This window comes from Lonchura striata, chromosome 1 (genome assembly GCF_046129695.1).
Source record: "Lonchura striata isolate bLonStr1 chromosome 1, bLonStr1.mat, whole genome shotgun sequence".
Classification (NCBI taxonomy): domain Eukaryota; kingdom Metazoa; phylum Chordata; class Aves; order Passeriformes; family Estrildidae; genus Lonchura; species Lonchura striata.
This window is the reverse complement of record NC_134603.1, coordinates 33,948,080-33,973,834: the sequence shown is the minus strand read 5'-3', so window position 1 is coordinate 33,973,834 and position 25,755 is coordinate 33,948,080. Positions and strand designations below refer to the sequence as shown.

Here is a 25,755-nt window from a genome sequence, read left to right as displayed (position 1 = left end):
CTAACTGCGCTCACCAGCCTCAAAAGAGATAGACTTCTCTGCCACTGCCCTTACAAACAGCTGTAAAAAACAGTAAAGAACCAAAACCAAAGTCAGCCCTCTAGGTTGTTCAAGAGTGCTCAAGCACTGGACAACCAGGGGCTGGCTGCTCTTCCCAGAATGGTGGTGCACCAGATGGAGAGAGATCCTGGAGAAGGGGAGCAGACAGACTGACAAAGAGACTTCACAACAGAGGATGAGAAAGTCTACAAAGATGCCCTTTTAACTGACAGGCTGATTTTTAGGCAGGGAAGCACTGTCTGGTGGTTTCAGTGCCCATGTGTTCAAGGCAAGGGCTTCAAGCTGCACATGCTGACTTCTGGTGTGGTGATCCCCTGGTTCTCCTCCTTTTTCTGAGAGCACTGGAACTGGTGTGACAACACAGGGAGCCAAGTGAAAGGGCTGAACCATCTAAGAAATAATCTTGTTTGCTAGTTTGCTCTAATGACTTTGGCAGGTTATGGTTAGTATTTGGACAGATTTGTTCTCTCACCTGGCTCCCCTCAGCCCAGAAGCATTTGTGCTGACCTATCCAGGGGAGACTCGCTGCCAGGATGGTGGGGGAAGGTGGTGTCTCTTCTGTCAGAAGCTTGTGCTGAGTTGAGGCTGAAACTATGGCTCACGTCAACAAAATATTTCCTGTGTTCATGAAAACAAATGAAGCAAAGCTCTTTTTTTCTGTCAGGGAAACCTTCTGACTGAATTTGCCTTTGATATCTGGAGTCTTAATGAACCTTGGTTCAGAAGCAAGAAAGTTGATATTTACCAGTTGGTTTTTATCAAAGGAAGAAAAAGAGCAAGGAATTCAGATAAACAAAGCAGATACTGGTAGCTACCTCTCAATGCCTAAAGACAAAATGGAATAGTTTGTGCTAATTTATATATGATTTCAGTATTATCTAATTTTAGTAAAGGACAGCCGAAAAATTATGAATTAGACAAGTATCTCCAAAACAGAAGTTTCAATTAAAATATTACAAATATTCTCAGAAAATATCCTGTCAAGTTATAGAACTGAGGTATATTAAGGCTCTCAGTTTCAATTACTTTAACTATAGCAACATGCTGACTTGCAAGCAAGGTAATTATATGTGGATAAACTTGATTCTACAGAGTGATACAGCTAAGTAAATAGGAATTCATAAGTTAAAGTTTACAAACAAATTCTAAACCCGGTATGAACAGAGATTGTGTTACAACTGTGTGGTTCTTAGTAGTTATAAGTATTAATGTGTTCTCCCCTTTTTGCAGGTTTTGCCCATAATAAATTCACTGAGCAAGACATACGGACTTCTATCCAATGCTATGAAAATTAACCAAGGCACATTAACTTCAGGAAATTTTCAAAGGTAAAAAATATGTGTATTCAGTAATTAATTAAACCAAATAAGCCATCAACTTATGCTACATAGTTTAAGTATTATGTCAGGTCAATAATTAAGCTGTAGTAAATCTGGAAGTTCTATTCTGCCAAACTTTAAAGGCTCAAGACTAACCCAAGGACCCTTCACATTTTAGTAACCCAGTGAATGATTACACAGATAGCTTTTCAATCCAACGTTTGCTACTATTAACTTTATTTTTTAAGACATCCAGGAATTCTATGTTCTGTGGTTATTTAATAATATCCTGTGAAAAACTGTATGCCTGTCTTGAATTTATGAAAAGGAATATTTAATAGGCTTCAGTTATGTCAAGATAAAAGTGCAGTTTTCCTGTAGGAAAAGATATACATTAAGCAAAAATAATGATTTGGAATTTTCCCTTGTTTATGTGAACATGACAATTATGAAAACTTGAACCTAATATCACTGTATGCAGCTGGTCATGGTAAAGAAAAAGTATTTTGCAAGCTGTCTTATGCGACTCTGCCAAAGCAATTCCAAAATATCTGTGGTAGTACTGTGCTTTCAAGGTCTGGCTGACTTTTAGGTGGAACTCTTACCAAGTTGTGTGGTGACCTCGTGATGTGGGAATTATGGCAATAGACTCGGTATCAAATCATACATCTCAGCATAGCAAATAAAAATATAAAGCCACATGATGGAACACAGAGCAGGAAGTTTGAAATGCTCTGAGATTCATTTTTTCCCCTCAGCGATATTATTTTCTGTCACCTCATTTACATAAAATATTTCTGGTTAAACAATTTACGAATTCATGTGATTTAATAGCAGGTATATGTGTGGCAGAGGTAAATTTGGACTTAAAATTAAGACATTGCTAGCAGTGAAAGACAGCTGGTATACATCAAGTTTATTTCACATGCAAGTCTTTGTATGGGATTTTCTTGGAACCAGTAACTTTCTGACATGTTAGCTCATAGTTTATTTTAATTACAAAATATCTAAATTTCCAGATCTTCAGATAATGTTTCATAATTACTAGAATTAACATAAGATTATTCAATCTGCTTTATTTTCCCTCCAGATGTGTGGCTGCATAATGGTCCCATATAAAGCAGATATTATTTTCTTGCATGCAGCATATCAGAATATCCAGGCTTTCCTATACCAGTGATCTAGTAATTAACTTACTTTCCAACTTAATTTTCTCTCCCAGCTTTATCTAAATTTTACTATGTTTACCTATAGGTTTATCTATAATTTTCCTATGTTGCTCTGAAAGAGGTTAACCAGACTAAGGCCAAGAAAATACTACAGATTTCCACAGAAGTTGAAGTTATGAATAATATGATATAGATGAGTGCTCTTGATTTTGATGGAGAGAATGGATCGGATTATTATTTCCATACCTTTCAGTCCTACTCAATGAAATGACAAGTGATCATTTTGGTCATGTTCCCAGTCTACCAAAGGCAGGAAGCCCAAATAATCTTAAGAAGGATGTTATATTGGAAGAATTCCAAGCCATTTTTGCTGATCCAAAGGTTAATTTTTTTTTGAAGCTTGAACATTTTTTTGTCTAACATGAAATTTCAGTGATTCACTCTTCATTGACTACATTATCTGCTGTTCTAGAGAAATTTTACAAGTTTATAAGCATACCTTTTCTCTACAGATTTAGGACCATAATGTCTTATACTATGTACCTATAACTGTGAATGTACATAAATATAATACATATTTATCAGTATTAGGAATGCCTTTAGAATATTTATTATTAAATAAAGTGTAATCACTTGCACCCTGGATAAAATAGTTGGAAAGTTCCAAGAAAAATGTAAAGTCAACTTTTTGACCTGAAGCTTAAAAATCATGTCTCTTATGTAAATAATCTATTAATGACACACTCAGTGCAAAGAATTTTCTGGCACATTATCCACTGACATTCCAGGATCCAACTTCAGTTAAGTTGAATTCTACTGAACCCTGGGGGTCAGTTTTTTTAGAAATGCAGTTTCATTGCTGCCTGCACATGTATCCCAGTTCCAGCTCCAAATGTATACATAGGATTCCCAGTTTATTTTTGGGAAGTGAAAGAGCTTGAAATACCCATTTCAGTCCATCTGAAATGAGCATGATCCTGAAATGAGAGCTGGAGAAACTTGCATGTTACAGGACTTAAGAAAGTGAGTATGTATGAGGTCAAGAGAACAGGGCTGACCAGCAGTGTCTCCAAGAGAAACCTGGGTAGATGGTCAGATGGGTCTCACAGAATAATTCAGAAAAATCTCAAGTCAGCAGTTTGCTAGGAGAGGTTAGGAAGCTGAGGAACAGACACAGAGTATTAGAGCATGTAATATTTTCTTGCAGTTCAGTGCATCACCCTTCATTTTACTGTGTTTGCACTACGGGCCCATCAACAAGGTATTGCTGAGAGTCCTGTTTGCAGATGTACAGCAGAGCTCCTGCCTTTTTGTAGAGTTCCTTTTTCTGTGCTGTGATACTTCATTGTTATTATTTGTCTACACAGAATGCAGCCAAGTTGGGCTGAATCTGTAATAAGCTTTTCTCTAGCTAGAATCTTGTCAATTGTTCTTCTTGTTTAGAGGCTTTTTCTTTCTCTCCTGCTAAAAGGTCACAAGGAAATACCCACCAAAAATAGGGAGATTCTTTAGGAAAAGTCCTCTAACCCATACAGAGAAGTGCATCTCTGTATTGCGTGCCTATACAAGTTCAGACATGCACCCACAGAAAGATTATCTGCCGACAAGCCTGACAAGAAGCTAGTCACTTCTGCATACCCCCTGTGTGATCTCTATCATCAGTGACTTCAGTTCTCTGAGTAGCATATTCCACTTTTGCCAACAAAACTGACTCTTTTTCCTCTCATATTGCCAAGTTTCTCAGTTAGGAAAAGTGTATTATGTAGAAGGGGATTATTAGCTGAAAGATAAGGTGGGGTGGGGGTATAAATGATTTCTAACTACAATAGTTATAGCTGGAAAAATGAGATATTAGAAAAATACACAAATTTGCCCCTTCTTTTCCTCTCCATTTTGTGACTTTCTTGCCTACATCATATTTCTGATCTGACCTGGTAAACAAGACCCTTTTCCATTTCCATTCTTTCCCATCACACTCTCACACATAAGCCTTTCCCATGTTTCTCTATATACACTGTTGATTAAGATCTAGAGGGAGTTTTTTTACAGACTGTCAATACAGTAGAAAGTCTGTGATCTCAGAGTTTTCCCTTTAGAAGCTGTGAAAATGAAGATTCTTGGCTTCGTTTTTAGTATATCTGTAACCTACCACATGTCACTTAACTTGTTTGCCTTTGTGGCTGCTCATCCCTATTAAATTAGTTCACACCAGTAGAGCTGCAAAGAGAAAGGATGAGGTTTTTCTCCTTCGTTTCCTCCTGCTACTTAGTGGGAAGGGGTTCTCAGCTGCTGATTATGTTGCTTCACTGGTTTTCTTACTGGCGTGTTTCTCTGCACCACATGCCTTAATGAGGAACAGGCGGTCAGCAGTTTGGTGGGCAGTGTGCTCAGAGTGTGCTCGGGAAAAGAGACAAGGGCAAGAGTAAAAGAGATCCAAATAGCTTCCTTTCCAACCTGCACCAAAATGAAGGCAGGAACTTTTTTTCTAAGTTTACTCTTAGGATTTCAAGTTCAGCTGTCAAATTGCTAGTCTCTGGAAGTATTTATAAGCCTTTTCTAACATTTAGGTGGCAGGGTTTTTTTTTTCCTGTAAGAGCCAAGTCACTTCCTTCCTGTCCAGTATCAGTCATTACTTGCTGAAGAAATATAACCATGCAAGGACACCAAAATAAAACATGCATAGGCCGATAAAATACTTCCAGTATTTCATGTAAGAAATGTTTTTAAGGTGGATTTTGTAGAAGAATTGTATGTGTCATTATTTCCCCTACCTCCTCCCAAATATTTCCCATCAAATGAACATTTAAGAATTGTGATTTTTTTTTTTAAACCATACACTTCTACACTTCTACACTTCATGCCAGTAATTTGATTCAAAATTATCTCAACATTTTTCTTGCAAAAATGCAAAGTTGCCCTATAAAATAATTCGGGTTCTAATTATTATAGAATAATAGCCATAGAATGATTTGTATTGGAAGACACCTTAAAGATCCTCATGGAGAAGAATTTCTTCCTAATATCTAACCTAAATTGATCCTTTTGTCTTTTAAAGACATTCCCCCTTGTCCTATCCCTACATAGCCTTGTAAAATGTCCCCCTCCTGCTCTTCAGTACTAAAAGGCCCTAAGGCCTCTCTGGAGCATTTTCTTCTCCAGGTTGAAGAATCCCAACTGTTTTAGCCTGTCTTCAGAGGAGAGGTGCTCCAGCCTTCTCATCATCTTAATGGCTCTCCTGTGGACATGCTTCAACAATTCCATGTCCTTCTTGTGTTGAAAACCCCAAGAGCTGGATGCAGCGCTCCAGGTGGGGGTCTCACAAGACTGGAGTAGAGGGGTGAAATCACTTCCGTCGACATGCTGGCCACTCTCTTTTTGATGTAGCCCAGGGCACAGTTGGCTTTCTGGGATGAAAGTGCACATTGCTGGGTTATGCTGAACTTGTCAACCAACACACCAAGTCTTTACCTCAGGGCTGCTCTCAGTCCTTTCTCTGCCCAGTCCATGCTTGTCCTTGATCCACATGCAGGACCTTGCACTTGGCCTTGTTTATCTTTATGAGGTGCATGTGGGAACAAGATCACAGATATAGTCTGGGAAAGGAAGAAAAGAATGCTAGAAAGGAAACTCTTTTGTGACTTTACATATTAAGCGAAAAATGTCAGAAGAAAACTGTTAAAGCAAAACCATGTGAACAGGCAGAACTGCCTAATGTCACATAAGTGGTGAGATAAAGCAATAGTAAAACTGTAAATGCTTTTTGAGTGAGGTATATGGGTATATGGGTAACATTTTTTTCACAGAGGACTTTTTTGGACATCCAGAAAAAAAACTATGTATCTGCAACTGCTTAAATCTACTTGCAGTGAGAAAAGTATTTGGACATGTGTTTATGTATGTGCTATTGACATAGCAATGAAGCAGCTTACTGACTCAGGGCCAAGAAACACTAATGGTAAAACTTTCCAGCATTTGTAGTTGCCTTGATGTTTTACATAAGACATCATTTCTTATTGTCACCTCAATTTGTAATCATTTTCCCTATTGCCTCCTTACTTCTGGGGAAGAATTCAACCATGTTTCACACTTTATTCCTCATGTGGAAGAAAAATTCATGGGTTTCCAGCCAGTTTTGTGGTTCCTAATATATAGGAGTATGTACAGAGGAGAGAGGTGTATGTATGAGACTCTCTATGAAAGATATCCCCTTCTCAGCTTCTTTGGTGCTACATTGCAGTGAGAAAACTGGTGCCCTAGTTAGTTGGATAAGCTAGTATTTAGAGTAATCTAGTCCCACCTTCTTGCTCTGGCAAGACTTCCTGTGTGACAGTGCTACAGCCAATGCCACAGGGAAAACATTGCTTCACCACCTCACAGAACAGATACATTCAAGATTGTGAAGTGCTTGGGTAATGCAGTGGGATGCTCATAAATGCCCCAGAGAAATCCCAGGCTTCATGGCTCGACAGCTACATATCACACAGGGAGAATATTTATCTCCAGGAACTGATCCTGGAAGGTGCAAGCCACAACAGTTCCCATTGAAGGTGTTCTCAGACCCCTCAGTGCTCAGAGATTCTATGGCATTTTGAAATTCTGTGACATGTGAGTTAAGATGACTAAGGCAATAAAATATAAACACTGATTAACAAAGCAGGTCTTTATACCCATTAAATTTATATTTATAAATAGCCAAAGACATGACTGAGTGACAATGTTCAACCATGCAACAAACTGAAAGCAAATAAAGATATGATGACACAGTAATTGTAACTGAAATGAAAACATTCTTTACCCAGCATTTTTAGATTCTTATAGACACATTAACTTTTTCTTTAGGTAGCAGGCCTTCCCCACTTCATAGTTTAAATGGTACCAGATTAAACCATCATGTACACTGTGTGTTCCTGAATATTTAAAACTCTGCGTAACTATTGAAATAATCCAGAATAAGACAACAAAAGAAAACAGTTTTTCTGTGAAAATTTAAACTTTGTATTTAATTTGTGATTTAGATAAATTCATAACTATCCCCATGGCCATGATGCCATGGAAGGGGTGAAATGTGCTTGCACAGTCTAATGCTAAAATTACACTTAAAAGTCCAGAAGAATTATATTCTCTCATGTTCAGAACATCGTGGATGTATTTTATGCCTCAAAGCACTCATCGGGATCATGATGAATTTTTAACCATATAAAAGAAGATATGCATTTTAAGAATATTTTGGGATGGAAGTGGTGATGTTTATTTTTCTTTCTATCTTTTTCTAACTGCTGTTGTACCAACTTCAGAATGCATTATCTGATTCTCAGATGCATGGCAATTTTCTGCTGAGTCTGTTGAGAAAAGTCTCTGTTGAAACTTTTCTTCCCATCTGAATATTGTATCTCATACACAAATAGGCTGGGATTAAAATAAAAAGAGGTTAAGGTGAAGCATGATGGTGAAATACGGGATTAACAAAGATCTAACTATTAACTCAAAAGCTATTAACTAGAATAGACAAAACAGCAATACTAATAGGTGGAGAAATTGTGGTAAGAGAGAGCTGAGGGGATCTGTCTCATTCCAGGAATATATGAATGGTAGAACAGCTCTACTGTTCTACTGACTTCTAAAAAAATTTGTGTGATATTCATGAATGTGCAACTCTGTCATATGACTAGTGTCATAAAAGTTCCACGTCTTCCATGGTTCATGGTGGTTACAGTGATCCTGTTAAAGCTATCAGCTTCTTCAAGCAAGTTTACAAATATAATTTCTATCTTAGAAATCACTGTTACTAAAGGTAGATGGGCTACATTAGATACATTTGAGTAGAAAAAGTTTTCTGCCTCCAAGTTTTAGATGTCCTATGTAGACTTATTTATTAGACTATCACCATTATAACAGCTAAACGAGACATCTGTCTTTGGAAGACATCTCTTCTGGTTCTGCTCTTGCTTTAGTCCTATATCTGTTATTCACCAAGCAAACATTGCTGAATAAGAAAGCATCACTTTTTAAGTTGAATTTTCAGTGTAGGGTAATACTAAATGTGCATTCTTGATCTGCATATTGAATAGCGGCAAAGTAGTTTTATTTGCATTTTAAAATGCAAACTTGAAATGCGTGCACTTTCTGTCTAAAAACAGCATTAGAGATTTTTAGCTCTGAAGTTTCACTGTCTGGATTTTCTTGGTTGGTCGATTGGCTGAGTTGTTTTTTTTTTTTTTTGTAGACAGGTCCTTTCTGTAAGTATAAATAAAGTAAAACATTTTCATGTTGCATTGTTACTTCACTATATGAAGAAAACAAGGGATCATTTCACCCTTCATTGAAATGCAGCCATTTCAATGATGTATAATTTTATGGATGCTAGCAAACTAAACAAGGGATTAATGTAAACAAACTAAACAAGGGACTAAAGTAGAATAATGTATGCTGCTAAAACTGCAGAGAAAACTAAAAAAACTGTTTCGATAAAGGGAGATGTTTGACTTGCTTCAAGCTATAAAAGAAAATTTGTGATTCTCCTAAGTCCACAATCCCTAGATTAATGTTAGTGTCAAATTGACTCTGTGTTAAGCTCATTTGATGTACCTCTGGGCTATAAGATGTTACTTTGCCAGCAGCAAAGGTCACATGTTTTTAGGTACTGACAGTGCAAGTAATGACAAGTTTCTGTGTTTGGGTGGATCAGGGTCTTTTTAGCTTTCATTCAATGAATTTGGCAAAGTGTAGCCTCTGCCCAAGAGGGCCCTGTGCCTTTGAGCATGCAGCTGAGGGAATTGTCAAACCTCCAGCTCGAAATCTATAGCTTCATTTAGCTCAGACCTCCCAAAGGAATGTTTATGCCCTTAGCTAAATAGCAAACAATTTTTACATGGGTGGAAAATTTTTTCTTCTTCAGATAAAGAGAAAGAATCATTTATATATTTAGCCCTAAGAATATTTTTTTTAAAATATGTTTAGGTATGGTAGATCAAACTAGACTTACAATTACAGTTATGAAAAACAACAGCTTTTGTGAAACTTTGCAAGCACTGGTCTTAAGGAAGGAAGCCTGTTCAAATAGCTAAAACTCAGGAGCAGAGCTGAAGTGCTGCTTTCCTGGCTCCTTCCTGGGTTGTTGAGTGACAAAATAAGTCGTGTAACAATACCAAGATTTACACAACGTTGTGAGTCATCTCTAACAGGTAATCAGAAAATACATTAAGCCACTCAGATGGGAGCCTGAAACTTCCCAAACAATCACAGAGTACACATGACTTCTCCTGTGCATTGGAGTGATGAAGAGTGCTTTGAGAAAAGTTTTGTTCTCTAAGGCAAAAGGCAATAAAGGGAGTTTAGGTCAGAATGCTCTGGGAACAGAATTTGCTAAGTATTATCTGACACCTACAATCTGTTGGGTAGGTTTCTTTCCTCCCAGCATGAGATCTGAGTAAGGGGAAATGATAACAGCTTATAGTGGATGACAAGGGGATGGATACCCCAGACAGCTGTCTCTTGCACAAACACAGACACAGTCAGTCTTCTCTGAGAAACAGATGCTTGAAACCTGAAGTCATGCCCTCAGTCTCAGTGCTTGCTCTTAGGCTCTTCCTAATTATTCCAAAATTTTTGTTTGATAAGAAGCAGAAATGTGTCAAGAATGCCAGCAACCCATCACCATGTCAAGAGATCTAACCTGCAGAACTAAGGCACCCCACCCCACACCCCGCTCCCCAGCATATGGATCTTACCTGATCCAGCTTCCTAGAAGAGCTGTATTTAAACTCTTGTCACCATTGCCTGGTGACTGAGGAACACTCCTGGGACTGGAGCTGGAGCTCCAGATGTCTTCATGATGAGGAACCCTTGAAATTGAGACTTCCAGTTTCTGATGGATCCCCAACATCCCATGAATTTTCCATGAATAGTATGTGCCTCACAAATTGGAGTCCTTTGGAGAATTATGCCTGTTTTGCATCTCCCAAGCAGCTTTAGCTAAAAGGCAGGATCTCAAGCAATTAGTGCAACACAGACAGGGTGACAACTGAGTAGACCCAGAAGCCCAGCATTAGGTCTCCAAAGAACTTGAGGTATCTTAAGCTGTGCAGCACGATAGGTATGGATTATTTTAATTGCTCTTGTGATGTTAAGCCCCCAAGTTTCTCTGAAAGGGCACTGACGTGATTTGTTGTGTACTTGCTGAAAAGCACAGTGGTTCATGCTATAGTGACCCAAGTACTGACAGAGATTGTTAATTTGTTTGTATATGTGTCACAGTTCCTAGAAGTGCCTATGCAAGGATTTAACTGAACCTGATTAGCTTAATCAGCTCAGATCTGTATATGGACATGCCTTTTTCACTTCTGTGTTATTTGTTTCACTGCCTCCTTTCTCTTTTTCCTTTAGTCACATTTTTTCTTAATGAAGTTTACATAACTTTAAAGTCCATAAACTTTTCTCTGAGTCTTTTCCTTTTTATTCTCTTCTTAGTTGCATTTTTAACTCTGTAGAAAGTTGTAAAAGGCGTAAAACTGGCAAAAAGAAATATAAGTAGCAAAAAGATGAGACTGAATACAACCTGAAAATGCAATATAGTTTGCCCTCAAGCTTTTAATAGCAAATTTGGGATCTGGACATCTCCCTGAGCCTTCTAGCACAGCTGAGCAGAGAAAGGGGAAAGGACCACCATCGAGTATGTTGATGCATTAGGCTTCAGAAAAAAGCAAAAAAAATATTAGAGGACAAAACTGGCCATGCTTTCCTTCACAGTAGCATTGGGTACTCAGGCATAACTTCCCTAAAGCATAAGGAAAAGCAGTAAATAAATATTTTTAGTACTGCAAGTGTAATCTTATGTCAGTGTCACTCCTCCAAAGGCAACAGCATTTTATTTGCTTGTATTGAGGGTTGCAATTTTTGCTTATGAATACAAGCCTGTATTTTTCATATGAACTGCAGATTGCAAAACATTAATATGTTTTCTCTCCTTTTATGAGAAAATAAGTGTACTAAGTTTTAAATGCATGCATAAGAAAATAATGTGTATGTGCACCTGTAAGTAGCTATCAGTGAAGACATAGGTGTCACTTCTAGCCTTGTGACAATCACTGCTTCCCCAGACACAAGCTGGGAAATTATGAAAATGTATTAATCTGTCCTCAGTGTGGCTATTTAATCTTCTTCCTCTTATTCTGTCACTTTTGTACTTGTGTAATAATTGTATCTTTGCATACAACTTGAAGGAGCATCACCAGGGAGATTTTTTTTTTATGTATGTATGGTAGGTTGATTATATCCTAAAACTTTCAATTTTTCACTTTTCAATATCTTTTCTGTAAAAAGGGTAAGGCAATAGCTCACATAAGGGCACTAATTATCTCATCTACTGGGTTGGATCAAGACACCTAGACACTAGGATGTGAATATCTGGACTCCCAGTATAGGCAATAGCATTTGAGTCAATACAGCCAGTGGAGCTTGGAGAGCTGCACCTGGACAGTGAAATAATTTCCAGGTTCCCCTAACTGTACAGGCTAGATTGTCCTCTGACTGTCATAAGAACTTAAACTCCTACCAACATTTTGATAATTAAATCTTGATGTCTGTGGTGCAGAGGTGAATCCTATCCTGTGAAATCATTTAAGAAGATGCAGATGTATGTGTGAAGTAGACAGTGATTGAATTTAAACTGTTGTGATCGTAACATGAATAAATTCCTATTCTGTTATGTAGCCATCGGGTGTAATTAAAATCCAGTGTATGGTTAACTTACTTTTATTTACCTATCACAGGAGAGATATATATGTTGTATTCGTAAGGCAAGTAACTCTAGATTATTTTTTCATATTTAATATATTCAGGGTGGTCAGTAAACATTTAGTAATGCTAACTCCCATTAAGCATTACATAAGTCAATTACACTTACTCATTTCCAATGAAAATATTAAAACCAGAAGTCAGAGAGCTAGTCCTGTAGAATTTGAACAATTCCAAATAATGATTAGTACCACACTTGTTTAGCGCTAAGTAGGATGGAGGCCTCGGGGCTGTGTTCATACCACGAGAGAGGCTGATCCCAAGACCCATGGAGCACTGCCAAGTGGTCAAAACAGACCTGAAGTGATTCATAAATTTTCATGCTTGATTCCATGCACAGAGGTGAATCTGACTCTCTGACCTTCCTTTAAGTAACAAGATTCATTCTTGTTTTTCTGTGCAAAACAAGTTGCTGACAGCCTAGGAATAAAGAAGGGTTTTAATTTCTTTTCAGCTCAGAGCTCTTAAATTTTTCTGTCCCAGCACTGCCTCACTAGGTGTGTTGGTTGTGCACCCATTCAGAAGCAGGATACAGTCAGCACTTAATTATCCATGTGTTGCAGATTATTCATGCCACAGGTATCAGCTGAAGCAGAGAGATGCATGAATGTTTTTAAAGTCCTTCCAGGAGCATCTCAAGTCTATAATTGTTACAGCAGCTTTTGAGTTACACAGAACTGAAGATCATAAGCCCATATAAATCTTATCTGGCTCCACAGTAAGCCAGCTCCCTGGGAAACACAGAGGCTTGTGGTGTCAACCTGTATCCAGCTGGAGTTTATTAATTTTGGCTCAATGCTGCTCTGCCAAACCCATAGTGGAGCTGGCTTTGGTGGCAATCCATCTGACAGGTGACAAAGGGTGGAGGGAGTGAATCAGCTGCTTCTGAGCCATGGTCCATTTTTCTAGAAGAAGAGTTTGCAATTTATTAGAGGAGGCACTGTGCTTAGCACTGAGCACTGTACTAAGACAGTTTGGTCCTGTTTTAAAAATATTTTTTTAAATTTTTTTAAATTATTTTATTTTATTTTAATATTTTAATTTCAACTAGCATGTATTTTTGGTGTGACTGGAGGAGTTGCATGGACTTGTGTTCAATCATAAAAGTAAATTCTAGATAGCTGTAGATTGAGGGGATTTTAGTTCTTATTTAGTTTTCATAGGATAGAGGTTTCTAGGCTGCCAAAAAGTAATCCATTTTAAAGATGTCTATTCATCTTTAAAATGTGCTTCACATCAAGAGACTTCATTGCATCAATCCTACGCTGACACTGACCTGAACTGCTCTTGAAAGCCTATGGAATAGCACTACAGCACTAATTTTTCAATTTCTCCAAACTTTTAACACTCATTCATATGTAGTTTCTTTACAGGACAGTGAGACACATATGTTTTAGAGTAAACTTGAAAGCCTAGCCTCAGACTTTGTAAAGTCTTAGAGGTTTATGGTGGCTGTGAAATTTGTTAAGTTTAAAGCATGATGCTTCCACATCTGATGGAGGCACTTCCAACAAAGTTATTCCTAGAGGCCCTTGGTTTTATTTTGTCAAGAGCAGAGAATTCTGATCAATAAACTTTTGGATAATTCAATAAGATTCTTTATGACTTTTATTTCTGTATTTTTACTTTTCCCTTCAAAGGTCCTATTTCAAGCAGCAGAGGTCCTAAAACTGTAATGTCATCTTGTGTATAAATAACACCAGAAACCTCAAACATTCTGTTAGACAATGGAAAAGAAAATACATGGACAAGACAGAGACATAACTAGAGAAAATGTAACAAGAAAAATATCTTAATTGTGCTGAAGAAAACATTTCTATGGCCTGTAAATAGTTTTGATTTCTATAGCAATCATCAATAACTTTCTAAAAAGATTAATTAATTGAGTCTCACAATTTGAAAGGTGAATAAGAGTTATATTGGGATGGTTCTGTTTTTCACTGGAGTATAGTCTGATCCACTTGTGATTGATATTTGACAAAATACACTGCTGTTGACCCAGATGGTAACAATCACATACAGAAAGTATTTCTAGATCATAACTGTAGTGAAGATTTTGATGCAAACTTCCTAGCATTTAATGTAAGCAGTGGCAGAACTAAGACACCACTTAACCTGAGAAGGGAATTACTGTCAGTATTGTCTGTTAAATGCATTGGGACCTGCCATAAATACAGGTAGTTCCAACCATGCTTTGCTAATTGCCTGGGTAAGTCCCTCAATCTTCTCTTATCAAAATAAGGACCAAAGACACACCATGTGGAACAGATTCTGAAAGCTCTGTGAAGCCAGCAAAATATGTTCCCTCTGACCCCAGAGAAAACTTCACATTTGGTAAGACTTCAGTTTGATTGTATTTCTTTGAGCCTTTCTGCTACAAGGTTTAATAATTTGAATTATGTCAATAATTGCCCAAGTTTGCCTACATGAGCTAAGTCATTTAAGAAATTACTTAGGAAAGTAATGAATTTGATGAGAGTATAAGTTAAACTAATTAATCATCAGTTAGTCACAGTCTTGTCTCTAGACAAGCAACAGTCTTGCAATATGCAGTAACTGGGGAAAACAAGTAAAAATACTGTATTTCACATGAGCTTTTATTTCACTGTGATTGTGGTAGTGTATAGACACACTATAACATGATTAAAATGCAAAACCCAATGTACTTTGTCCTTACAGTGTCCTTACTGTTTGCCCTTACAGTGATGTAATCCAGATACTGTATTCTTCAATTTAATTTCCTCAGCCTGTTGGAAAAAGAAAGCCTCTTTCATGAGAACACATCTTTTCCTAAAGCTTCAGAAGTTTTAAATGTATGTATGTAACTAACAAACTAATCTGTCTTCATGTTACCCCTGTTGTAGAACTGTAGAATTCTGATAATTCAGAAAACAGAGTGTTTTCTGTACAATGTTCAGAATCATCTCTTTATAGACAAAATTCAGTGCTTATCACAGCATCTAGAACAGCTTTGGTTAGCAAATCCTTTCTGTCTGTAAGTCTCCTGGAGCTAAATGTTCTGCAGTAGCTTCAGAGCCTCAGTGTGTTTCTAACACCTCATAGCTACCTGTGATACAGTGCTGCAGCTGAGCTTTGATGGGACAAGGGTTTTTATCCAAGACGAATCATGTCTCTGCTTTAACAGCAGAAACTTTTTTAAAAGGCCTTTGTGGTTTCAGCTGTCATTTTCAACTTTAAGGATCTAACTTAAGGGCAGTTTAGCATATTTAGCATTCGCTTGACAGACCCTTGGTGTGTTCCTTATCTCTATCCAGTGGTTTCCTTTCAGCTCACCTGAGTGAACTTTCAGTCCACTGGATTGAAACTTTCAGCTGCTTCTGCAGCTTCTTTTTACTCTGTCAAATCTGTCTGAACTGTACCAAACTGAGCAGAACTAAAAACAGAGCAATAACTAGGAATTAAGAAGCTAATACTAGTGTGACCAAATGTACTAATCATGAAACAAAACAATAAAATTTCACTGCTTCAATAAAAGCTTGCTTGCTATACTATATGAATTCCTTTATTTTACATGCTGAGTGGAAGATGCAAGAAATGTGTCTTTCTTATGGGATGATTTAGTTCATTCATACCATAGCCATAGGCAAAATTCCTCAGCACACTATATTTTGCTCTGAAAATATTCGTGTTCTGAAGTCTAGTTCAAATGTTTAGTCACTTAGATATTTGAACAAACCAAATGTTTAACATTTCATGTCAATTTTTAACAAAGTCCATTTTATATACAAAAAACAGTTCCTAGCTAAATCTTGAGTTTACTTTTGCCAACTGCAGTGCCAACCTCACTGAATCCTTAAATACCTGAGGACCAGGTGCAGTAATACAAAAGCACAGTAAAAACAAATTACTATATTCACCTTAAGTATATTAATTGTAGAGGAAGCCCTGCGTTAGCAAGGTGTCCAAAGAATTTAAGGCAATTATGTGATGTGAAGCTGTAGTGCAATACCATTATTCCCAGCCTTGCCAGCACACAGTTGGACAGCAGTTTTCTTTTGTCTGGAGAATAAACAATTATTCTGCCTGTTTCCCACTTCTGCCCTACCAAAATGAGTAAAAGGACAGGATCCTCACCAAAACAGTTTAACGAAAAGGGAACGCTCTCATGCAGGAGGTACATACCAGCTCATATCTTGATAAGATGGCTGCAAAGCAGAGAAGGGCTGAAATTTCAGAATCATATCATTCTGTGGCTTCTTTTGTGACATCCCACTTTCTTAGATGGGAAATTACTTTTATTTTAAAGTAAAGACACATGGAATTAAAACTTTTTACTTCTATCCAAGTGAAAACCACGCTTCAGAATCATACAGCTGGTTTGGCCTGGGACATGGGAGTGTTCCTTCTGATTCTCTGTCATTAATGGAGGCACTGAGGAGCATGGATTAAATTTTTTATTTAAACCAACTACTTAATTACATTAAAAAAGTAAGTTGGATAAAATTATTCAGATTTTCTTGACAATATCTTAAAAACAATTCCCTGCACAGCTTCACATATAAAGTAGAAAAGACTTACCTAAAGTGACTTGACCACAGGATTTGTACCAAGAATCAGAGGCAGAAAAAGTAGTCAGAAAGAAATGATACTTCAAACAAAGTGGAGCAATATTTCCTGACATTTTTGTTGATTGATTTTTTTTAGAATTTATTTTTATTATTTTTTAAGCACTGAATGATACTTTGTTTTAGTGGAGGTAAGTTGCCCAAGCTAGCAGGCTACATGACAGTGAAGTCATGTTTTGATTAGCATCGAGACTCCTGCTGACCTAAATCAATTCACTGTGCAAACATATGAGAGTCCAAAAAAGTAATACTCAGAATTAATGATGTTTGGTTATCCATTCTCCAGTGAGGTTTAAAACACAGATGAATGTGGTGCCCTTCCCATTGTGTGTCATCAGATCCATCTTTCACGGTCCTAAAGAAAGCATATTTTTAGCGCTGCTAGCTCATTCTCTTTTATCAGACATCTCAATTTTTGGCATCATATGATTCTAGGAAAACTTATCTCTAATTTGAAAGAAAGAAATAAACACATTTTAGTACCTAGGATTGCCAAAAATAGTTTCAAAATGCACAATCTTAGGGGCTAGGAAGCCAAAAGTAACATGAACACAGAATTTATTAATTTTTTAAAGAGTATTATTTTGAAAATAGTTTCTTGATTTATCTTGGGCATTTGACTGACATATTTATTTAACACTTGCTGTTGGCAGGAGTAAAATCTTCATTTCTTGGTGGTTCTTCTGATTACTGCTGTGCAGTAAAGTGAACATCTCTGTCATTTTCATCCAGATGGACCATCTTCTTTCTTTAGTGCTGCTGTTGCTATTGAAGTAAGCAAAAGTGTTGCAAATAATTTCAGAACAGATCTTAACAAAAATATATTTTGGGAAATCTAAGCAGAGTCTTTCAGACCATGTCAGACTGGACCTCTTCTGCAGCATGGTTAAATCATCATTGTTATTATTTTATTCCCTCTGTATAAATATGACATCAGTATAAAAATCTTTTTGATGTCTAGGATAGTGTATGGCATCACAGGAAAACTAAAGAGGTCTTCTAAGCTGATTAAATAAAACCAACAAGAGTCACAGGAGGGAAAGGAGGAGGGAAAACGCTTGCCTGATCTAAGATGTTTGCAAAAGCTGCAGCAATTCTCCACCAGTTAAGGATTGAAGTTTCCCTGGTGGACTGATGACCTTTGATGTGATAATTGCTGGTTTTCCTGAAACTCCCAAAAGAGAACATGTATAGTAGGGTTAGAATAAAAAGGGATAAATATTAATGAAGCATTGCATTTTCATTCAAAAACAGCAGGAGCCAAGCAGTTAAACGCTCCTTTTCATCCCATGAAACAGGATATAAACTAAGATCCCTATAATATTTGCCACACAACTTACAAACCCTAATCTCTGAGTAGTTTTACAGTGTCATGTATCTCTGTGGGTATGAGCTTATTCTGTTGTTGAAAAGTTCATTAATTATCTTAGATTTTTCTTCTTTTGAAATTGTAATGTAAATTAAAGTTTAATTTTTTGAAGTATTAAGTTTTTGCCTCCAATGTAACACATACATAAGTGTTAGGGTATTAATTTTTCATTATGGTGACCTTAGAAATTTTATTCTTCAGGTGAGGCTGGAGAAAGTGCCCCTAGGATAGGAAAATGGTGAAAGTATTATCCTTTCCTTGTTGTGGTTCACATGAAAGTTTTTATCCTTTACCTGCATCCAAGTTGATCCTAAGTTACTACTTTTCAGCATCCACTTGCACACAATTCACTGTCATGTGATTGATCACAGAAAATAAGAGGGATATGTGCTATAATTAGTATGCAGTTTGCTTGCTATCTCACAAGCTGGGTGAAAAAAAATATTTGCAGAATAAAAAGTGACACTATAAGCCCATTGCTTACCACAAGAACTTTTTTGAGTTGTTTGGGAGTTTCCTTGGGTTTTTGTTTGGGTTTGGTTTGCTTCTTTGGTGTTTTTTTTTCTTCTCTTTTTTTTTTTTTTTTTTTTTTTTTTTTTTTTTTTGTAATAGAGACAGAGAGTTTTATTTATCTGGTGAAGCTACTTTCCTCTGCAGCTAGCTGTTGCTTTAGTTAGCAGGTGAAAATTACTTAAGAGTTTGTCAAAAGGCTTACAATCTCTATTTAGATTTAATTTACATGTCTGTAATGGCTTGGAAAAGATTGAGTATTAGCCTGTCCTCTAGCATGTCAGTCATATTATGCTGTTATCTTGAAGTATTTTAAAGACAAATAAAATTGAGATTTTCAGACTGATTAGGTGGTGTGACTGCAAAGGCATTTTTGCATTGAAGAAATGTCTTTGTTATAGCAGCCATCATATCTGACCTGCTCCCTAGGTCAATAAAGATGAAGGGCTCTTGGTCTGCTGCAGAAGAAACTCATTGTGGCTCATGACTGGCCCTGCTTTCACATGCATACACTTACTGCCAGCCTAGCAACATGCACCTTCTCTCCAAATGATTAATATAGCATCAAATGAGACATACTGTTTCACTGGAAAACATCCTTGTGAGGCTGGCTGAAATGGGAGGTTAAATATCAAAGGGCTAACACAAAGAAAGGGACTGATCAAACAACTAGACTATTCTGTGATTTACATGGGTTATTTTGCTGATGATTAGGTAAAGAAAAGCCTGCTGAGATGAAGAGTAAGCAATTACATATTGAGGAAACTCTCATACTTATTACCTTATTAGTAGTATTCATAGACTGAGAGACCCTCCACAGGGTGATCCCCAGCTAATTCCTTATCGACAAGGGCTTTGATGTGCATACATTATGTGGTTTTCTTGGAGGAAAAGGCAGGAATTATTCATTGAATACATAACCATCTAGCATCCGAAGAAAATTGCAGAATTGAGGAACCCTTTGTAAATAAAGAAGGCTGCATGTTAACTAATGCGTGTATCCCATCTTCAGCTGTCAATGTAATTTCCTAGGTTAATAAAAAGAATAAGAAAAGTAATAAGAATCATAACCACTGATTAGTTCAAGACAGAATAATTCCTAAATTGTGAGGGAGACACTACACTGTCAGCAGAGATTACAACATCAGTAATAGTTGTCTGTGGAACTAGAGAAAACTTTGATTACTTGATCCCAAAAGTTTCCTTTTACTGAACTTTTGGTGTGTTACATGCACAGATAAGACTTGGAAAAATTATACTTGACAAACTTTTTCACTAGAATGGCCATACCTGGTTCTTTCCATGTGAGATACTGCTTTCTCTCTGGTAAGGAGCCCTGCCTCTATGCTGATGGTCATTTTAAACTCCTTTCCTGCTCCAGGGCAAGGGAAAGATGATTGAGAAAAATTAGGTTCAGATGTGAGTTGATATTGTTAGATAGACTCAAATACAATGGTGAGAAAGAAGAGGATGTCCTACTGCCTGTGCCAGTAATGAACCAAAAACCCCAACAGATGGTAACTACTGTTCAAATGCTGGGAAGCGTTTCTCATAAAGGTACAAGCCTGTTGTGAGGACTTTGTGGCAGCTTGGAGTCTACCTGTGAATAAAGCAGCTAAGTAATACCAATAACCTGGCTATGGGATCAGCAATTCATCTGGCCTAACTGTGCTAACTTACAGTTGTTCAAGATGTGCTGCATTTGCTGCAACAGGTGATGCTCTTATTTAACATCATGTAACCACCAAGATAGCCCACAACACTGCAGGAAGCATATTTTGGTCCTCACTGTTACTTTCATTACTGAAGTCTGAATGCCCTATAGATCATGCAATTTAAAACCACTTTGTCTTCAAAGAGAGTGTTGAGGATTTAAGCGTAGAAGGATGGCTGCATAGTTCTATATGGCAGAGAACCACATCACAGCTGAAGACTGCAAAAAGAAAATTTCATATTAATAGATAGGTAAATATCAGTAAATCTTTTCAAGTCCCCTTATTTAGCTCCTAAGGTAATGCACACTTTACATAACTGAAGGTCATGTTTTGAGCCCTGCCAGTTCCTAAGCCCCATGGAGCTGCTTGCTCACTTACACCCATCAGAATGGGGGAGAGAATAGGAACAGTAAAATTGAGAAAACCTGTGTTTTGAGATAAAGAGAGTTAATGACTCTGTAAAGAAGGATAATAATACTACTAACACTCATACTAATAGAATTAGAATACACAAAACAAGTGATGGACAATTAATTGCTCACCGCTTGGTGACCAGTATCCAGCCAGTTACCAAGCAGCAGCTTCCAGCCAGCTTTCCCCCCAGTTTATATACTGAGCATGATGCCGTGTGTTATAGAATATCCCTTGGATCAGCTGGGGTCAGCTGTCCAGGCTGTGTCCCCTCCCAACTTCTTGTGCCCCTCCAGCCTTCTCACTGTCATCAGCATGAGAAGCTGAAAAGCCCTTGACTTCGTACAAACATTACTTAGCACCAACTGAAAACATGCAGTGCGCTATCAACATTGTTCTGGTACTAATCCCAAGACATGACACTATGCCAGCTACTAGGAAGAAAACTATCCCAGAAGAAACCAGGACACACAGTCTGTCTCACATTACTGCTGTACAGATCAGTAAGTGAAATTATGGTTTTACTTTGAACATTGACTCTAGTATGGCATTGTAAGGTTATAATTTCTCTTAATTTCTGCATAGTGTGTGATCATTTTACAAGTAAAGAGATTAATTAAGTGTAAGACAGTATTAGCTTAAATGCAAGGTTGATGAATGTGAGTTGTGGAATATATCAGCAAGAAGTCTTACCTGAATGATCATGAAGGATCCAAGTTCATGGTCCTGTCTAGCTTGACATGTCATCATCCAAAATAAATTAATGAATGGTGTTGGTTTAGAAAGCGCTGTCTGGTATAACATCCTCAGTCATAATATCATTGGGTTTTAAGTCAGGCCTTGTACTTATGAGTCCTGTAATTTAATATTATAGGGATGTATGAGCTGCATTATATCTTTCATTAAGAGTAAAGATGGCCAGAGGATCACAGTTTAGCTTTCAAGGATTCTTTTTATTTTTTCATTTCACAGTGCAATGGAAACAAAAGACTTCCAGTGTTTTGGTTTTTTTTTCTTTCTATAGCATGAAATTGTGTTGAAATTTATTTTCAGATTGAAAAGTAAAGGTTTTCCATCTGAGTCTCACACTTCAGAGTAAGCAAAAAGCTTAGTCCGAAGTCAGAGTACCCAAGCTGATCCTTCTTCATTTTAGTTTCAGTGCTACTGTGTTAATACCAGTGATAATCAATTAACTAATTCTTTGCATGGTAAATCATGAACTTTTATGAAGTTTCTTACATAACTTTTATGAACATTATGTAAGAAAACATTAAAAAATACTGGAAGTGTTATATTCCATGTATCATTTACAGACACAGAGAATGACAGATTAAAAATTTGTCCAAAAGTCCTATTCAACAGGATATTTCCATAACAGATGGCATGAGGAGTAGTTTTTCAAGCCTAAGGCAGGTATTAGATGCTAACTTGTGACATTCATCACACAGTCTAGGAGATCCATCTGATTCACACTAGTCAATCAGCTGCCTTGGTTTTAAGCAATTTCATGCTAAAAAGAAAATGTATTAGCAATAGCTCTTTGCTATTTGGTTACAGCTATTTGCTTCCTAAAATTGCCTTCCCACTGTGTCCTCACCTGTAAGCTAAAACCTCTATAATTTTGCATAGTTGCTGAACCGAATGTTAAACCATAGAAGATATGGTAATTTATAATAAATAGGCTCCTCTTTATCATGCTGGTAAAGGTGATTTGTGACATTCTACTGTATCACAGGTCTTGGTTGTTGTTGTTTACACTGCTGCACACACATTAGCTGATTCTGTGGTTTTACCTGTCACAATTTCCTGGTGAAATACAACTTTTAGGGAAACTTTCCTGAAGTTACAGACACCAGTTTTGATTCTCATTCAGCCATATAGGTCCTTGTTCAGGCACTTACAACTGATCCTGTTGCTGGCTGTGCGTGTCACAGCCGTGAGGCACTGCTGGTCCCTGCCCACCCTCCAGCACCTTCAGCTCCCTGCCTATGCCCAGGACTCCGTTTCAGCCCTCCAGGGCTTCCTACATCTGCCCACAGTACAGGACTCTGTTCCAGCCCTGAAATGGAGTCCTGTAGGCTCCTAGACTCCTCCCAGGCATTTCCCAGCATGGCCTGTGCCTGTCCTCATGCCCAGGGAGCTGGGGCTGCCGCTGTGCCATCTTCACACCCCACTGCTGGCTGTGGGCTAGGGTGGGACAGGCTGCCAAAATCCTGCCCAGCTGCTCCTGGCCATGACCCACAGGGCCCATGCAGCATCCTGAAAATGTGCTCATAGGTGTTGTTGGAAACACAGGAGGATTTCATTTGCACATACATAAAAATTGCATTAGCAGGTGTAGAAAACAGATGCCAACGCTCAGACATTTTGTCATATCTCTTTCCTGGCTCTACCCTGTGAAAAGTGGAATATGTAACTCAATATTGTAATAAAGGCCTATTTTGGTAAGGAAAATCAAGCGAGGAAATGTGCAAGAGTTTAACAAATCATTGCAGTGTTAACATAAATGCCTCTGACAGGTCAACAGAACTTTTTAAATGTAGGAGATAATGGAAACATAAGCTGGTGCCATACGATACTTTAGCACAATGCATTTTTCATTTCAGATTCTTTCTCCTTCTTCATACCCTGAAATGTTTGATATATTTTTGACCAAATTTAAACATGTCTATAATCTGACCATATTATACAAGGCTGGGGAAAAGATAAGTTTCTAGGAGCTTTCAACAGGGGACAAAGTGTGGATTATGCTTTGTGCTCTGTGGGTGCTGTCACCCACATCCTCAAAGTTGGGAGGGGATTTAGGGTGTGTTTTGTGTTCAAAACCACCTTGATTTTAAAGGAGGTGAGAAGAGCCACGAATATTATAAAAACACTTTATAAACTTGAATAAAAGAACAAATACATGAAGATGCTGTATTATTAGGGCATCATCTTTCCTGCAATGTGGAATTCTTTTGTGGTGCCTCTCTGCATACCACCACCACCACCACAGTAAGTGGTTTCCCAAACAGTGTTGATTTTCTTTATGTGCAAATTGCCATCTCCAGATATGCATCAAGACACTAAACACTAATTACGGCATGGTTTCAGTCCTGAAATTTTTCTGTGTTTATGTTCAGTTCTGAATTCTTCTGCCACAAAGGAAAATGTTTTTGCAGCAAACAGTGGGGATTATGCCATGGCTTCCATGTAGACTTTTTCTGAAGCTTCTGCTCAATAGGCGTTTGCTCTTCACTGCAAGCCATGGAAAGCACCTTTAATTTTGGATGGAATTTATTTGGAGTCTGTATAAATATAAGAAACCTGTGATCCTGAGTCTCAGACTATCTACTGGTAGGATCTTATGATCAGAGCTTGCCTCCATGAGTAACCTGTACTTTTGGGAAGATTCTATGAGAACAAATGCAAATTAATAACCTCATTTCTAGGGTAGAAAAACTCTGGGAAACACATTAAATATTGTGTGGTTAACAGATCATAATGACATCTCACAAAAAATAGTACATTTTTGATAGATTTTAAGATAAAATATAAAAATTATTTGTAAAATTTAATGCATGCAGAGCTTGTTATGATTTTACTCCTTTTTTAAGAGACTTCCTATAAAACTGCTTTATTATAGTTACAAATTTTACATAGAAATTTCTTAAATTAAATTTAGAAATAAACATGTCTTGCAAATGCAATGCAATAGAGACTTTGGGAAATTGTCATGATTCACCATCTGCAGCCCTGTGTTTAGTGTTTTGCAGTCTTCCAAGAAATAAATAAGCAGTCCAAATTATATTTTAAGGAACAATTGGAACTTGTTGACAGTGTTAAAAATTGAAATTCCATATTTTAAAGCAATATCTGTTTCACATAGTGAGACAGAAGATGTAGCATTTAAGCTGCCTTCATTTAGACTTTAAAATCAGTCATGGGACACAAGGGGTCCCTCTGGAAAACTATTCATTTAACTCAATAAATTACTCATTTTTGCTTGTTTATTTTAAAGGACAACATATACAGGAATGTATTCATGGCAGATGAATTAGCTCCTGTATTATGAGTGTGCAATGTGGTTAGTATGAAACATTTACACCACCCAGCTCATCAGAAACAAGTGAGATCATTTGTTTCATTCCAACTGTGCTCTTTGCGTTTACATGGGGCCTGGGTATTTCAAATCTCTCTTTTCTCATACATAAAGTTGTACTTTCTTTCCAAGTCCCAACTGCTTTAATTTTTTATTAAGAAGAGAAAAAACCCTAAAAGTATTTTTAAATCAGGTTTCATTTCTGTTGAAGAAATGACCACTGAAATAACTGGAAGACTTTTCCCCATTTCAAAGGACAAGGATAAAATCTGAAATTCTGGCTAGTTCTTTTGACTGAGAAACCAAATTTAGCCTTCAGCATTTAAGAATTCTAAATAGGGGGACAAATCTCAGTAATTTCTTATAAACTGTGTACAGTGATTAAATGGGTGGAACAGAAGGCCAATAGAAAGGGTCTCAGACTTGTGGGCAATGACAGACGCAGATGTTGTTCTTTGATGCTACTATATCCTAAATTCTAGGATTGTCTGAAATAGTCTGTCCAGCTCTAGGTTGCAGTATGGGAGTGTGTAAACTGGAGAGTATCTGTTGGCAGATAGCCATCAAGATGCTGGGGTGCTGCAGTTATTGTCCCAAATGAAGGAGTTAGAGGAGAAGGGTTGTTTGGCCTGGAGAAGGAGCAGCTCTGGAGGGTCCAACTAGACAGAGGTCACTGATAAGAGAAAGCCTCATTCTTAACAGTCATCCATGGTAGGAGGACAGGGCAAGAAGGCAACGGACAT

At 37.4% G+C, this 25,755-nt stretch overlaps 1 protein-coding gene across 7 annotated transcripts in view; it reads left to right on the top strand.

Annotated features, from left to right (window-relative positions):
* Positions 1–25,755, top strand: part of SULF1 (sulfatase 1) — a 301,035-nt gene that overhangs the window by 202,586 nt on the left and 72,694 nt on the right. For all 7 annotated transcript variants that reach the window (XM_021555564.3, XM_077783280.1, XM_077783279.1 and 4 more), the window contains one exon: positions 1,291–1,388. The gene's annotated coding sequence lies outside the window, so the exon portion shown is untranslated. The remainder of the gene's footprint in view (positions 1–1,290; positions 1,389–25,755) is intronic.